Source organism: Piliocolobus tephrosceles, chromosome 12 (assembly GCF_002776525.5).
Source record: "Piliocolobus tephrosceles isolate RC106 chromosome 12, ASM277652v3, whole genome shotgun sequence".
Taxonomy (NCBI): domain Eukaryota; kingdom Metazoa; phylum Chordata; class Mammalia; order Primates; family Cercopithecidae; genus Piliocolobus; species Piliocolobus tephrosceles.
The window spans coordinates 58,501,209-58,517,365 of NC_045445.1; positions in this window are offsets into that span (position 1 = coordinate 58,501,209).

Sequence of the window (16,157 nt, forward strand, 5' to 3'; positions counted from 1 at the left end):
TTTTTTGTATTTTTAGTAGAGACGGGGTTTCACTGTGTTAGCCAGGATGGTCTCGATCTCCTGACCTCGTGATCCGCCCGTCTCGGCCTCCCAAAGTGCTGGGATTACAGGCTTGAGCCACCACGCCTGGCCGAAAATAATGTTTTCTAAGAAATAGAAGCTTTTTAGTTTTTTCTTTCACAAAGGCATTGTTTTGTTTAATTGTATCCCTGACTAGATGTTTAGGTGCTCAAAACTGTTGCTGCTCCTAGCTGTAAGTAAACCACTGGAATTTCCACAAAACATTACAAATACCCAATTATTCTGCATCCTTCATGACCCTTATTCAGTATCATGCAACTATCACCCCTAACCAAATAATACTACTAAAAGTGATTTCAGGAATTTAGGGAGATTAAGGAAGGGGGTAGAATGGTGACATATTTCACATAGGGTGGTGTATTTGTTCCTTTTTATGCTGCTGATAAAGACATACCCATGAATTGATAATTTATATAAAAAGAGGTTTAAAGGACTCATAGTTCCATGTGGCTGGGGAGGCCTCACAGTCATGGCAGAAGGTCAAAGGCACATCTTACATGGTGGCAGGCAAAAGAGAAAAATGACAGCCAAATAAAAGGGAAATCCCCTTATAAAACTATCAGATCTCGTGAGACTTATTCACTACCATGAATAAGAGAACAGTATGAAGGAAACCTCTCCCATGATTTAATTATCTCCCCCTGGGTCCCTCCCACAGCATGTGGGAATTATGGGAGCTACAATTCAAGCTAAGATTTGGGTGGGGACACTGCCAAACCATATCATGCCATCCCTGCCCCCTCCCAAATCTCATGTCCTCACATTTGAAAATCAATCATATCTTCCCAACAGTCACCCAAAAATCTTAACTCATTTTAGCTTTAACTCAAAAGTCCACACTCCAAAGTCTCATCTGAGACAAAGCAAGTCCGTTCCACCTATGAGCTTGTAAAATCAAAAGCACATTAGTTACTTTCCAGGTACAATGGGGTTACAGGCATCAGATAAATATACCCATTCCAAATAGGATAAATTGGCCAAAACAAAGGGGATGCAGTCCCCATGCAAGTTCAAAATCTAATAGGGCAGTCATTAAACCTTAAAGTTCCAAAATGATATCCTTGGACTCCATGTCTCACATCCATTTCACACTGAGGCAAGAGGTAGGCTCTCATGGCCTTGGGCAGATTTGCCCCTGTGGCTTTGCCAGTGAAACTCCCCTCCTGGCTGCTTTCATGAGCTGGCATTGAGTGTTTGTGGCTTTTTCAGGTGCACAGTGTAAACTGTTGGAGGATTTACTATTCGGGGGCCAGAGAATGGTAGACCTCTTTCCACAGCTCCACTAGGCAGTGCCCCAGTGGAGATTCTATGTGGGGGTTCCAACTCCACATTTCCCTTCCACACTGCCCTAGCAGAAATTCTCCATGAGGGTGCCACCCCTGCAGCAAACTTCTGCCTGGACATCCAGGTGGTTCCATACATCCTCTGAAATTTAGGCAGAGGGTCCGAAACCTCAATTCGTATCTTCTGTGCACCTGCAGGCCCAACAGCACATGGAAGCAGCCAAGGCTTGTGGTTTGCACCCTCTGAAGCAACAGCCTGAGCTGTATGTTGGACCCTTTTAGCCACACTATAGTGGTTGGGACTCAGGGCACCAATTCCCAAGGCTGCACACAGCAGGAGTCCCTGGACCCAGCCCATGAAACCATTTTTCCCTCCTAGGCCTCTGGGTCTATGATGGGAGGGGCTGCCATGAAGACCTCTGACATGCCCTGGAGACATTTTCCCCATTTTCTTGGCAATTAAAATATGGGTCCTTATTACTTATGTTAATTTCTGCAGCTGGCCTGAATTTCTCCTCGGAAAATTGATTTTTCTTTTCTCTTGCATCTTTAGGCTGCAAATTTTCTGAACTTTTATGCTATTTCCCTTTTAAAACTGAATGCTTTTAACAGCACCCAAGTCACCCCTTGAATGCTTTGCTGCTTAAAAATTTATTCCACCAAATACCCTAAATCATCTCCCTCAAGTTCAAAGTTCTACAAATATCTAGGGCAGGAACAAAATGTCACCAGTCTCTTTGCTAAAACAACAAGAGTCACTTTTACTCCAGTTCCTAACAGTTCCTCATTCTCCATCTGAGACCACCTCAGCCTGAATTTCATCGTTCATATCATTATCAGCATTTTGGTCAAAGTCATTTGCCAATATTCTAGGAAGTTCCATACATACTCATATTTTCCTGTCTTATTCCGAGCCCTCCAAACTGTTCCAACCTCTTCCTGCTACCCAGTTCCAAAGTTGTTTCCATGTTTTTGGGTATCTTTATAGCAGCACTCCCACTCTACCAATACCAATTTACTATATTAGTTCATTTTCATGCTGCTGATAATGACATACCCAAGACTGGGTAATTTATAAAGAAAAAGAGGTTTAACAGTTCCAAGTGTCTGGGGAGACCTCACAATTATGGCGGAAGGTGAAAGCCACACCTAGTGAAAATCATCAGATCTTGTGAGACTTATTCACCAACATGAGAGCAGGATAGAGAAAACCATCCCCCATGATTCAATGATCTCCCCCTAGGTCCCTTCCACAACATGTGGGAATTATGGGAGGTAATTTCAAGCTAAGATGGGGACATGGCCAAACCATATCAGATAGGCTATAAAGTCAGCAATGTAAAGTGAAAGGGGTGCATCATCAAAATTACTCTTTAGGGCCAGGTACCATGGATTATGTCTGTAATCCCAGCACTTTGGGAGGCTGAGGTGGGCAGATTGCTTGAGTCCAGGAGTTGGAGACCAGCCTGGGCAACAGCGAGATCCCCTCTCTACAAAAAATACAAAACATTAGTTGGTGACATGCACCTTTAGCCCCAGCTACTCAGGGGGCTGAAGTGGGAGGATTACTTGAGCCTGGGAGGTCAAGGCTGCAGTGAGCTGAAACTGTGCCACTGCACTCTAGCCTGGGTGGCAGAGAAAGACTCTATCTCCAAAAAAAAAAAAAAAAAAAACTCTTTAAATACAAGGAGGCTTCAACGGGTTTTTCAAAATTTGTATTGTGAATAAACTATGCATGGATTTCAAAGTATTTTGCACTGAAGTAAAAGTGAACTAACTTGTTATAACACGTCTGAACAGGATCAAGTTTGAGGGATTAAAGAGAATAAGAAATCAGTTTGAAAAGAGCCCCTTTCAGAGCAACATGAATTCTAGTAAAATTGAAGCAAGAACAAACACAAAATTTATGGTGAAGCATGAGTGGAAGAATGCTGAAATCATTGATGCTTTTCAGAGTTTATGGGGACAATGTCCCCATAGAAATCAGCAGTTTCCAAATATACAGCTTATTTTACAAAATGGTGAGATGATGTTGAAGAAGCCTAAAGCAGCAGACCATCCATAGCAATTTGAAAGAAAAATAAAATATCGTTGGCTCCTAATTGAAAAGGACCAACAATTAACAGCACAAAGAATAACCACTACCATAGACATCTCAATTGGATAAACTTACATAATCCTGACTAAAAAAAAATTAAAGTTAAGCCAACTTTTCACTTGATGGTTATCAAAACTCTTGCAATCACATCAGCTTCAGACAAGAGCAGAGCTTTCAATAAAAATTTTAAACAAGTGGGATAAAAATCTTGAAGCATTTATTAGAAGAATTGTAAAGAGAGATGAAGCATGGCTTTACCAATACAATCCTGAAGACAAAGCACCATCAAAAAAATGGTTACCAATAGGCAGAAGTTGTCTAAAAGTAAAAGCTGACTGGTCAGGAGCAAAGGTCATGGAAACAGTTTTTTTTTGAGATGCTCAAGGCATTTTGTTTGTTAACTTTCTGGAGGGTCAAATAGTGATAACATCTGATTATTATGACAGCATTTTGAGAAAATTTGGCAAAGCTTTAGCAGAAAAATTTCCAGAAAAGTTCCATCAGAAAGTCCTTCTCCACAATGGCAAAGTTTCTTCTTGTTACTCTCATCAAACAAGGGCAACTTTGCAAGAGTTTCATTAGAAAATCATTAGTTATCCATCTTACAGTACCTATTTGGCAACTTCTGACTTCTTTTTGTTTCCTAATCTTAAAAAATCTTTAAAGGGAACCAATTTTTCTTCAGCTAATAATGTAAAACAGGCTGAATTGACATGGTTCAATTCCAAGGATCCTCAGTTCTTTAGGGATGGACTAAATAGCTGGCTTTATTACTTACAAATCTGTGTTGAACTTGATGGAGTTTATGTTGAGAAATAAAATTTATATATACTTTTATTTTTGCATTTTATTTCCATTTTTAATGAATGTTTTGAAGTCCCCTGAAAGCATAGGAAGACATGGTGCTGAAAAATAATAAATAGGCTCTTAAGAAGTCTTACATGACCAGTTTCTCTGCCAGTGTTGAAATAGATCACAATTTTCCTGCAATGGCTTGTAGTTAAGGATTATGGACTCTAAAACAGTGTATCTTTGAACACTTAGAATTGCATTTAGAATATCAAGAAGTGAAGACCCTTAAAGATATGCAGGACCTCTGACTTCAGGATGAAGACAATTCATTTTGGGTATAATTCTCAATGAGTGTCCTGGTGGGCAGAATTACCTAAACTGCTAACAGTGGAATTAGTATAAGTTAACAAAAAGTGAGTTCAGCATATTTTTGGTCCCAATCATGCCATGTAGGATTTTACACATAAGCGTTACTATGCAGAACACAAGGGTCACATAAAGGATATCTTTTTTTCAGTTATTTCTGTAGTGTTTATGCTGTGTAAATAAATGTGGGGTACAAAAAGTTTTTCTCAATGCCTTAACATTTCTCACTTCTTTACATATCATCTCATCAATGTTAGCAGTGAAACACCACTGTCATCTGTCCCTCAAATGTTTCATACTATTTAGATAAACTTAATGAATGATTAAGAATTCCAAGAAGTGACACAATTGAGATCCAATGTTATAGGAATAAAAATATGGAGAAATTTTGATTTAGAAAAAGGCATAAAGAACGTACAGTCTTCTTCATTTTGTAGATTAATATACTGTCATCCAGGGAAATTAGATTGGTGACTTACTCATTTAAGTCCACATTTTAAGCAACTGTAATAAATTTATCATCTATCCTTTCATTCCTCTATCCATCGATTTAGTTATCGTATGTTGGAATATCTTCTATGTGCCAGGCATGAAATTAGGCACTGGGATAGGCACATGAATAAAAAACCTCAAGAGGCTCATGTCCTAGAAAGAGAGAGAAATATATAAACAGGTCATTTTTCTCTGATAGATTACCATGATGGGGATATGCAGGGAGATTTATGGCAATAGAGGAAAAGGTTACATCACCTAGCTCAGATGGGATGGTCTATCAGGTAAAGAATCCTGTAGCAAATGATGCATAAGGTGGAAGCTGATGAGCAAGGTAGAGTAAAGCAAAATGAAATTGGTCAGGAGGACTATTCCAGGAAGGGGTATGGAGGAGCAAAGACATGAAGATTAGAAAAAAAAAAAACATGGGGTGCATGTAAGAGAATTGCATGTAGTTTTGCCTTATTGAATTAGGGGTATGTATCATCGATCAGATTTGGGGGTGGGAGGATGAAGCTGGAGAATTAGGGAGAGACAATAATGGAGATCCCTGTATTTTTATGTTTACAAGTTTGGGTTTCATTACATCGGCTTTTTCAAGAAATCAGTTTTTATACATTTTATATCATATATTTGGGAAACATTTTTTTGCTTTTTAGAAACATGTTCAATGTGCATAATTTATCATAGCTTTTTTAATTCATATTTTTAATTTATGTGGGTACATAGTTGATGTATATATTTATGGGGTACATGAGATATTTTGATGCAGGCATGTGATGAGGAATAATCATATCAGAATAAATGGAGTATCCATCCTCTCAAGCATTTTCCTTTGTGTTTCAAACAATCCAATTATACTCTTTTCGTTATTTTAAAATGTAAAATTAAATTATTATTGGCTATAGTCCCCCTGTTGTGTTATCAAATACTACATCTTATTCATTCTTTCTATTTTTTTAAATCCAGTAACCATCTGCACTTACCCCCAAACTCCGCCACTACTATTCTCAGCCTCTGGTAACCATACTTCTACTCTCTATCTCCATAAATTGAATTGTTTTATTTTTTAGTTCTCACAAATAAGTGAGGCCATGAAAAGTTTATCTTTCTGAACCTGTATATTTCACCTAACATAATGATTTCCAGTTCCATCCATGTTGTTGCAAATGACTGAAACTCATGCTTTTCTATGGCTGAATCCAATTATTCATCCATTGTATTCAGCTATCTAATTATTATTCCATTGTCTATAAATGCTACATTTCCTTTATCCATTAATCTGTTGATGAACACTTAGATTGCTTCCAAAGCTTGAATATTGTAAACAGTGCTGTACTAAACATGGGAGAGCCAATATCTCTTCAATATACTGATTTCCATTCCTTTGGGTGCATACCCAGCAGGGGGTTGCTGGATCATATGATAGTTCAGTTTTCAGTGTTTTGATTAACTTCCAAATTGTTCTCCATAGTGGTTGTATTAATTTACATTCCTACCAACACTGTACGAAGGTTCTTTTTTCTCCACATCCTTGCCAGCATTTGTGATTGTCTGTCTTTTGGATATAAACCATTTTAACTGGGGTGAGATGATATCCCATTGTAGTTTTGATTTGAATTTATCTGATGATCAGTGATGTTTAGGACCTTTTTATAAACCTGTTTGCCATTAGTACGCCTTCTTTTGAGAAACATCTATTCAAATATTTTGCCCATTCATTAAATGGATTATTAGCTTTTTCCTACAGAGTTTTATCTTCTTATATGTTCTGGTTATTAATTCCTTGTAAGGTGGGTAGTTTGCAAATATTTTCTTCCATTCTGCGAGTTGTCTATTTACTTCATTTATTGTTTCCTTTGTTGTTCAGAAGCTTTTTAACTTCAAATGATTCATTTTTTCCATTATTGCTTTGTTTGCCTGTGCTCGTAGGGCATTACTCAAGACATCTTTGCACACTCCAAAGTCCTGGAGAATTTCCCCAGTGTTTTCTTGTAGTAGTTTCAGAGTTTGATGTCTTAACCCTTCCCAAATCCCATGTCCATCTCACATTTTAAAATACAATCATGGCTTTCCAATAATCATCCAAAGTCTTTTTTTTATTTTTATTTTTATTTTTATTTTTTTTATTATACTTTAAGTTCTAGGGTACATGTGCATAACGTGCAGGTTTGTTACATATGTATACTTGTGCCATGTTGGTGTGCTGCACCCATCAACTCGTCAGCACCCATCAATTCATCATTTATATCAGGTATAACTCCCCAATGCAATCCCTCCCCCCTCCCCCCTCCCCATGATAGGCCCCATTGTATGATGTTCCCCTTCCCGAGTCCAAGTGAACTCATTGTTCAGTTCCCACCTATGAGTGAGGACCTGCGGTGTTTGGTTTTCTCTTCTTGTGATAGTTTGCTAAGAATGATGGTTTCCAGCTAAGTCTTAACTCATTCCAGTGTTAACTCAAAAGTCGAAAGTACAAAGTCTCATCTGAAACAAGGCAAGTTTCTTCCACCTCTGAGCCTGCAAAATCAAAAACTATTTAGAACAGATATTCTAGATGGGTAATTTATAAGAAAAGAGATTTAGTTGGTTTGCAATCTGCAGACTGTAATGAATGCATAGCTCCAGTATCAGGTTCTTTGGAGGCCTCAGGAAGCATACAATCGTGGTGAAAGATGAAGCAACAGCAAGAGCCTCACATAGTAGGAGAAGGAGCAAGAGAAAGATGGGGGAGTGCAATATACTTTTAAATATTCAGATCTCACAAGAAACTACTCACTATTATGAGGACAGCATCAAGGGGATGGTGTTAAACCATTCTGGAGACAACCATCCCCATGATCCAATCACCCCCCACCAGGACCCACCTACAATATTGGAGATTACATTTCAACATTATATTTGGGTGGGAGCACACATCTAAACCATATTATTCTGGGTAAGCCTCAGAAAATTTGTAATCAATGCAGAGATATTCTGTTTAGTTACTTCCGAAATACAATGGGGGTACAAGAATTGGTTAAACATTCCTGTTCCATAAAGGAGAAATCAGCCAAAAGAAGGTGGCTAAGGGCCCCACACAAGTTCCAAACCCAGGAGAGCAGTCATTAAACATTAAAGCTCCAAAATAGTCTCTGATTTCATATCCAATATCCAGGGTACACTGATGCAAGGAATAAGCTCCCAGGGACTTGGGAAGCTCTGTCCCTGTGGTTTGGTAGGGTTCAGCCCCGGAGGATGCTCTCACAGGTTGCCGAGTACCTGTGGCTTTTCTAGGCACAGGGTGCAAGAAGCCAGTGTGTCTACCATTCTGTAATCTGGAAAATGGTGTCCCTCTTCTCATAGCTCTACTAGGTGGTATTCCAGTGGGGGTTTTGCTGGGGACTCCAACTCCACATTTCCTCTCTACAGTGCCCTAGTAGAAGTTATCTGTGAGGGCTCTTAACCCCCAGCAGCAGGTTTGTGCTTCGCACTCAGGCTTTCCCATAAATCTGAAATCTAGGTAAACCATTCTTGAGACAACTGTCCCCATGATCCAATCACCTCCCACCAGGACCCACCTCCAACATTGAAAATTACACTTCAACTTGATATTTGGGTGGGAGCACACATCCAAACTATATTATTCTCACCCTAACCCTTCCCAAATCCCATCTGTGCCAATCCTCGCACACTCTCGCATTCTATGCACCTGCAGGCTTAACATGCCATAAAAGCTGCCAAGGCTAATACCTTGCACCCTCTGAAGCAGTGGCCCAGGCTGTACCTGTACCCCTTCATGCCATGACTGGAGCTTAAGTGGCCAGGGTGTAGGGAGCAATGCCTCAAGGCTACACAGGGCAGCAGGACCCTGGGACTTTCCTACAAAACTATTCTGTCCTCCTAGGCCTCAGGAAATTTGATGAGAGGGGTTGCCTCTTAGATTTCTGAAGTGCCTTCAATGTGTTTTTCCCATTATCTTGGCTATTAGCACTTGCCTTCTTTTGAGTTATGTAAATTTCTCTAGCAAGTGGCTGCTGAGCAGCTGGATTGTTTTCTTCTCCTGAAAATGGGCATTTATTTTTCTACCACATGGCCAGCTTGCAAATTTTTCAAACGTTTATTCTCTGTTTCCCTTCTAATATAAGTTCGAACTTAAAGTCATTTCTTTACCCCCACATCTAAGCATCAGTGGTTAGAAGCACCCAAGCCACCTCTTGAACACTTTGCTGCTTAGAAATGTATTTTGACAGATACCTTCAGTTATCACTGTGAAGTTTAAACTTTCACAGATCCCTAGGGCACAGACACAATCCAGCCAAGCTCTTTGGTAAGGCATAACATGCATGACCTTTGCTCCAGTTCCCAATAAGTTTCTCATTTCCATCTGAGACCTCATCACCCTGGCCCTCCCTGTCCATATCACTATCAACCATTTGGTTACAACCGTTGAATCAGCTTCTAAGAAGTTACAACCTTCCCCTCATCTTCCTGTCTTCTTCTGAACCTTCCAAAGTATATTACCACCTCTGCCTGTTACCCAGTTCCAAAACTACTTCCACATTGTCTGGTATTTCTATAGTAATGCTGCACTCCTCAGTACCAATTTTCTGTATTAGGCCATTCTCACATTGCTAAAAAGAAATACCTAAGACTGGGTAATTTAAAAGAAAGAAGGTTTAATTTGCTCCTGGTTCTGCAGGCTGCACAGGAATCAGAGCTCTGGCATGCGCCTCTGGGTAAGCTTCAGAAAACTTGTAATCAGGGCAGAAGGTGAAGCAGGAGCAGGCATTCATTTAGTGAGAACAGGAGCAAGAGAGAGGAAAAAGGGCCACACACTTTTAAATAATATCTTGCAAGATATCACTCGCTGTTGTGAAGACAGCATCAAGGAGATGGTGCTAAGTCATTCATGAGAAAAATCACCACAACAATTCAATCACCTCCCACCAGGCTTCACCTCCAACATTGGAGATGACATTTCAACATGAGATGTGGGCAGTGACACATGTCCAGACTATATCACAGGGTAATTTTTTTTCAGCACTTTAAACATGTCATGCCACTCTCTTCTAACATGTAAGGTTTCTACTGAAAAGACTGGCCAGATGCATTGAAGCTCCATTATATGTTATTTGTTTATTTTCTCGTGCTCTTTTCAGGATCCTTTCTTTATTATTTTGACTTTGTGAGTTTAATTATTAAATTTGTTGAGGTACTATCACTTCGGTTAAATCTGCTTGGTTGTTCCACGACATTTTTATACTTAAATCTTGATATTTTTCTCTAGTTTAAGAAGCTCTCTGTTATTCATTTGAACAAACTTTCTACACATATCTCTTTCTCTACCTCCACTTTAAGGCCAATAACTCTTAAATTTGCCCCTTTGACATTGTTTTCTAGATTCTGTAGGCATGCTTTATTGTTTTTCATTGTATTTTCTTTTGCATCCTCTGACTGGGTATTTTCAAATAGCCAGTCCTTAAGCTCACTAACTCATTCTTCTGCTTGATCAATTTTGCTATTAAAAGACTCTGATGCATTTTTCAGTATGGTCAATTACATTTTTTTGACTCTAGAATTTCAGCTTGATTTTTTTCAATTATTTCAATCCCTATGTTGAATTTATCTGATAGAATTCTGAATTCTTTCTCTGTATCATCTTAATTTGTTTTGAGTTTTCTAAAAACAGCTATTTTGAATTCTCTCTGAAACTTCACATATCTCTGTTTCTCCAGGATTGTTCCCTTGTGGCTTATTTAGTTCATCTGGTGAAATCATGCTTTCCTGGATGATCTTGATGCTTGTGAATGTTCAAAGATATTTGGGCATTGAAAAGTTGGGTATTTATTGTAGTCCTCGTAGTCTGGGATTGTTCTTTCCCATTCTTCTTGGGAAAGCTTTCCAGGTATTTGAAAGGACTTGGATGTTGTGATCTAAACTGTATCTGCATTGGGGGTACTCTAAGGTCAATGGTGCTGTGGTTTTGGCAGACTCACAGAGGTATCAGTGGTTTTGGGTAATGTCTGAAAGAATTATCTGGATTACCAGGCAGAGGTTCTTGTTTTCTTCCTTTACTTTCTCCTGAACAAATGACATATCATTTGTCATTTGACTGTGACTGTGTCTCTTTTTCTCTTTTTCTCAAATGACTGTGTCTCTTTTTCTCTCTCTTTCTCTCCCTATTTCCCTTCATTGAGCCACCTGCAACTGGGGGTAGAGTGGCATAAACAGCCCTGTGTCCACAACCACTAGCACCGCATTGGATCAGACCTGAGGCCAGCACAAAACTGGGTAGTCTTACCTAAGACCCTCTGTAACCACTACCTGGCTACAACCTATGTTCCATCAAAACCCTAGGGCTCCAGCATCAGCAAGTTTTGAAGCCAGCCAGGCATCCAGTTTCCCCTGGCTCTGGCTCTGGGAAGGCCCAGAGATGCTGTCTGGGAGCCAAGGACTGGTCATGACCTTAGAAATGCATCTTTTGCTCAATTTTACTGCAGCTGAGCTGTCACTCAAACTACAAGATAAAGTCTTTTCCACTCTTTTCTTCCCTTTCCACAGGCAAAGGATCCTCTCCTCATGGCTACCACCACTAAAAACCCATCGGGGTACCAACAGGTTACCACCAATGTTCACTTAAGACCTATGGGCTCCTCTGACAGCTTGTGGTGACTGCTTCTAGGCCTGAGACATACTCCTCAGGGCATTGTGGCTTCCTCTGGCCCAGGGCAGGTCCAGAAATGCCATCCAAGAGTCAAGGCCTGGAATGGGTGACCTCAAGGTCCTTCTTGGTGTTCTAATCCACTGTGGCTGAGCTGGTGCCTAAGGCACAAAGCTACTCTTGACATTTCTCTCTGCTTTTCTCAAACAAGAATCTCTCACTTTAGCCACCAAATCTTGGAGTGTACTGGGTTTTACCTGAAGCCAGCATGTCTCAGAATCTCAAGCAGCACCCACGATGTACTACCTGAGTATTGCTGCTTGTTCTTCAGGGCACATGAGCTCTTTATTCACCAGGTGACAATTCTTGCCTTAACTAGGTCCTTCCCTTCAAAGTGATGCGTTCTCTTATGGCCCAGGGTGTATCTAGAAATGTCATCTGGGAGTTAGGGCCTGGAATGTGGGCCTCACGACTATGTCTGGTGTCTTAGTTTATTATGGCTGAGCTGGTATTCAGGATGCAAGACAAATCCCACTTTATTCTTTCTTCTCCTCTCTTCAAGTGGAAGGAAGAAGTCGCTTTTGTTTCTGCAACTTGTGCTGCCTGGGATTAGGGAAGCGGTGGTGCAATCATTCCCTTAGCTGTCCTGGCTGGTTTCTCACTAGATTTCATGCTCCTCATGACCACTGGCTCTGAGCCCAGCAGAACTAGAACTATGTGTGTGAAAGAAATCACACATATTTAACATGCTTATTGTGATTATTAGATTGGAAATTGAATACAAACACCACAGAAAATTATTCAATGCATGATAGTTAGTATTATGTTTAAGTAAATGAAGTTATTGTTTTCCATTATAAAAGTAATAAGTGTGAACTTTAAAACATTGGGAAATTTCAGATATTTTTGAAAAAATCAGAAATAGTCTCATTACCCAATAATAATTAACATTAAAAATTCAATGTACATCTTAATAGAGTGCTTTTTCTGTGCATAGATTTTTTTTGATGGAAGTTATAACAAAAACATTTTGCATGTTATACATTCTTTTCAAATGGCTACAAGATACCTATATTATTACAGTTCATAATTTAAATAATCTTTGCATTGTTGGCCAGTCTAGTTACTGCTGACTTTTTCTGATATTGCAATAAACACACATCTTTTATAGAATTTCCTTTAATTTACTGTGGAGACCTAAAAATAAAAGTTCCTGACCCTAAAAATATTTTCAATTCTTACTTCATAATACCAAATTTCTTACCAATTAGACATTCATTATGATATTGCCTGTTGTATCATATTTTCATCATGTATTTTATATGTATTTTTGCAAACTTATTATTAATATTCTTACAATTAATTAGAAGCATATGATTTTTAGTTATTCTCAGTGAAAATCTCTATGACTTACAGGTTAGCAGGTGAATAGTTTGAGTTCCAAAAGAGTCCTAGTGAATTCATTTCTTAGCACTAATTTGGAGTAAACATTAAATATAAAAGAATGAACCTGAAAAACATCTAGAGAAAAGTATCAGACTGGGGAACACCAGAAGAATAATAATTAAGCCTATGTAAATTAAAACTAAAAAAAGTAACAGGCTGTGAAAGAACTTTTTTGCCATAAAAACAAAAATCTCAATAGAAAATTCTGATATAATTTTCTACATATATATATACCTGTTACCACCTCCTTATTAGGGTGGCTACTATAAAAAACAAAACCAAACAAAACAGAAACTGAAAATAGTAAGTGTTGGTGAGGGTGTGAAATAATTGGAACCCTTGTACTTTATTGGTAGAAATGTAAAGTGGCGCAGCCACTATGGAAAACAATATGGCAATTTTTCATATAACTAAACATAGATTTACCATATGAGCTAGCAATTCTACTTCTGGGTATACACCTGAAAGATTTGAAAGGAGGATCTCAAAGAGATATTTGTATATCCATGTTCACAGCAGTGTTATTCACAACGGCCAAAACGTGAAAGCAACCCAAGTATCCCTTGATGGATTAATGGATAAATAAAATTTGGTATATGCATACAATGGAATATTATTCAGCTTAAAAAGGAAGGATATTTTGACACATGCTACAACATGTATCGATGGTGAGGATATTATACTAAAGAAATTATAGCAGTCAAAAAATGACAATATGATACCTTGTATATGAGATACCTAGAGTAGTTATAAATATAAAGAGAGAAAGTAGAATGGTGGTAGAATGTGGGGAAGGGAGAACAGGGAGTTATTGTTTAATAGATATAAAGTTTCAGTTTTGCAAGATGAAAAGAGTTCTGGAGGTTGTTTGTAAAATAATATGATTATACCTAGCACTACGGAATTGTATAACTAAAAATGGTTAAGATGATAAATTTTATATTATGCATATTTTGCCACAATAATGTACGCCCGTATATATAAAATAAACAGTTAAAATGCTAACAATCTAACTAGTAAAATATTATGAGTATCGAATAAGGCAAACAATGAGTAAAAAAGTATTTATGTTTTTAAAGCACCTACAAATCAGTAATAAAACCCCAAATTTCCAATGCAAAGCAAAAAAGGTTATTAATAGTTGCCATAGAAGAAGAAATATAAATGTTCAATATATGAATAAAATAGTCACTTTTACTAATATCCACGGAAGACAAAATTAAAAGAACATTGATGTGCAAACTTAAAAAATTGATAATGTTAATGATCACTTTAGGCAAGTATAGGGAGTAATAAAGTTACTTTCATTATTATGAGTATTGTTAATTTATAAAGAACATCTGAAGACGATTTGACAAAACTATAACAAAATCTTAAAATATATCCACATCTGACAGACAGGGAAATTCCTTCAAAACCACATTTTTAAGAAATAAGCATGTATTCAAGTAAAGGTTTATTTATAAATATGGTGACTGTAGTGTTGCTTATAACCCGAATGTGATAATAGTGTAAATATCCATGAGAAATGGGAACATAACGGCATATCCATATGATGGCACATTATTCAGGTAACAAATACTTATAACACTATAAACTGAAAATAGTATAAATATTGAACTAGAAGGAGATGGATATAAAATTTATATATATATATCATTGGATATTATTAAAGTATTAACTATACACGCAAAAGCATGGATGAAGCTCATAGATATTCTGTTGAGTAAAAAAGGTAGACACAAAAGATTACATAATGAAGGATTAAATTTTCTGATGTTCAATAACAGATGAAACGAATCTAATGTAAAAATGCATTACAATAGTGGTTTTCTCCTGAGGGTGACTGAGTAGAAAGGGGCTTGCAGGAACTTTCTGAGATGATGAAAATATTCTTTTATCTATATATATATACTTTAGGTACTAGGGTACATGTGCACATCATGCAGATTTGTTACATATATATATATACATTTGCCATGTTGTTGGGCTGCACCCATTAACTCGTCGTTTAGATTAAGTATATATCCTAATGCTATCCCTCCCCACTCCCCCGACCCCACGACATGCCCCATGTGTGATGTTCCCCTTCCTATATCCAAGTGTTCTCATTGTTCAATTCCCACCTATGAGTGAGAACATGCGGCGTTTGGTTTTTTGGCCTTGTGATACTTTGCTGAGAATGATGGTTTCCAGCAGCATCCATGTCCCTACAAAGGACATAAACTCATCCTTTTCTATGGCTGCATAGTATTCCATGGTTTATATATGCCACATTTACTTAATCCAGTCTATCATTGAAGGACATTTGGGATGGTTCCAAGTCTTTGCTATTGTGAATAGTGCCACAATGAACATATGTGTGCATGTCTCTTTATAGCAGCATGATTTATAATCCTTTTGGTATATATCCAGTAATGAGATAGCTGGGTCAAATGGTTCTAGATCCTTGAGGAATTGTCACACTGTCTTCCACGATGGTTCAACTAGTTTACAATCCCACCAACAGTGTAAAAGTGTTCCTATTTCTCCACATCCTCTCCAGCACCTGTTGTTTCCTGACTTTTTAATGATTGCCATTCTAACTGGTGTGAGATGGTATCTCATTGTGGTTTTGATTTGCATTTCTCTGATGGCGAGTGATGATGAGCATTTTTTCATGTGTCTGTTGGCTGCATAAATGTCTTCTTTTGAGAAGTGTCTGTTCATATCCTTTGCCCACTTTTTTGTGGGGTTGTTTTTTTCTTGTAAATTTGTTTGAGTTCTTTGTAGGTTCTGGATATTAGCCCTTTGTCAGATGAGTAGATTGCAAAAATTTTCTCCCATCCTGTAGGTTGCCTGTTCACTCTGATGGTAGTTTCTTTTGCTGTGCAGAAGCTCTTTAGTTTAATTAGATCCCATTTGTCAATTTTGGCTTTTGCTGCCGTTGCTTTTGGTGTTTTAGACATGAAGTCCT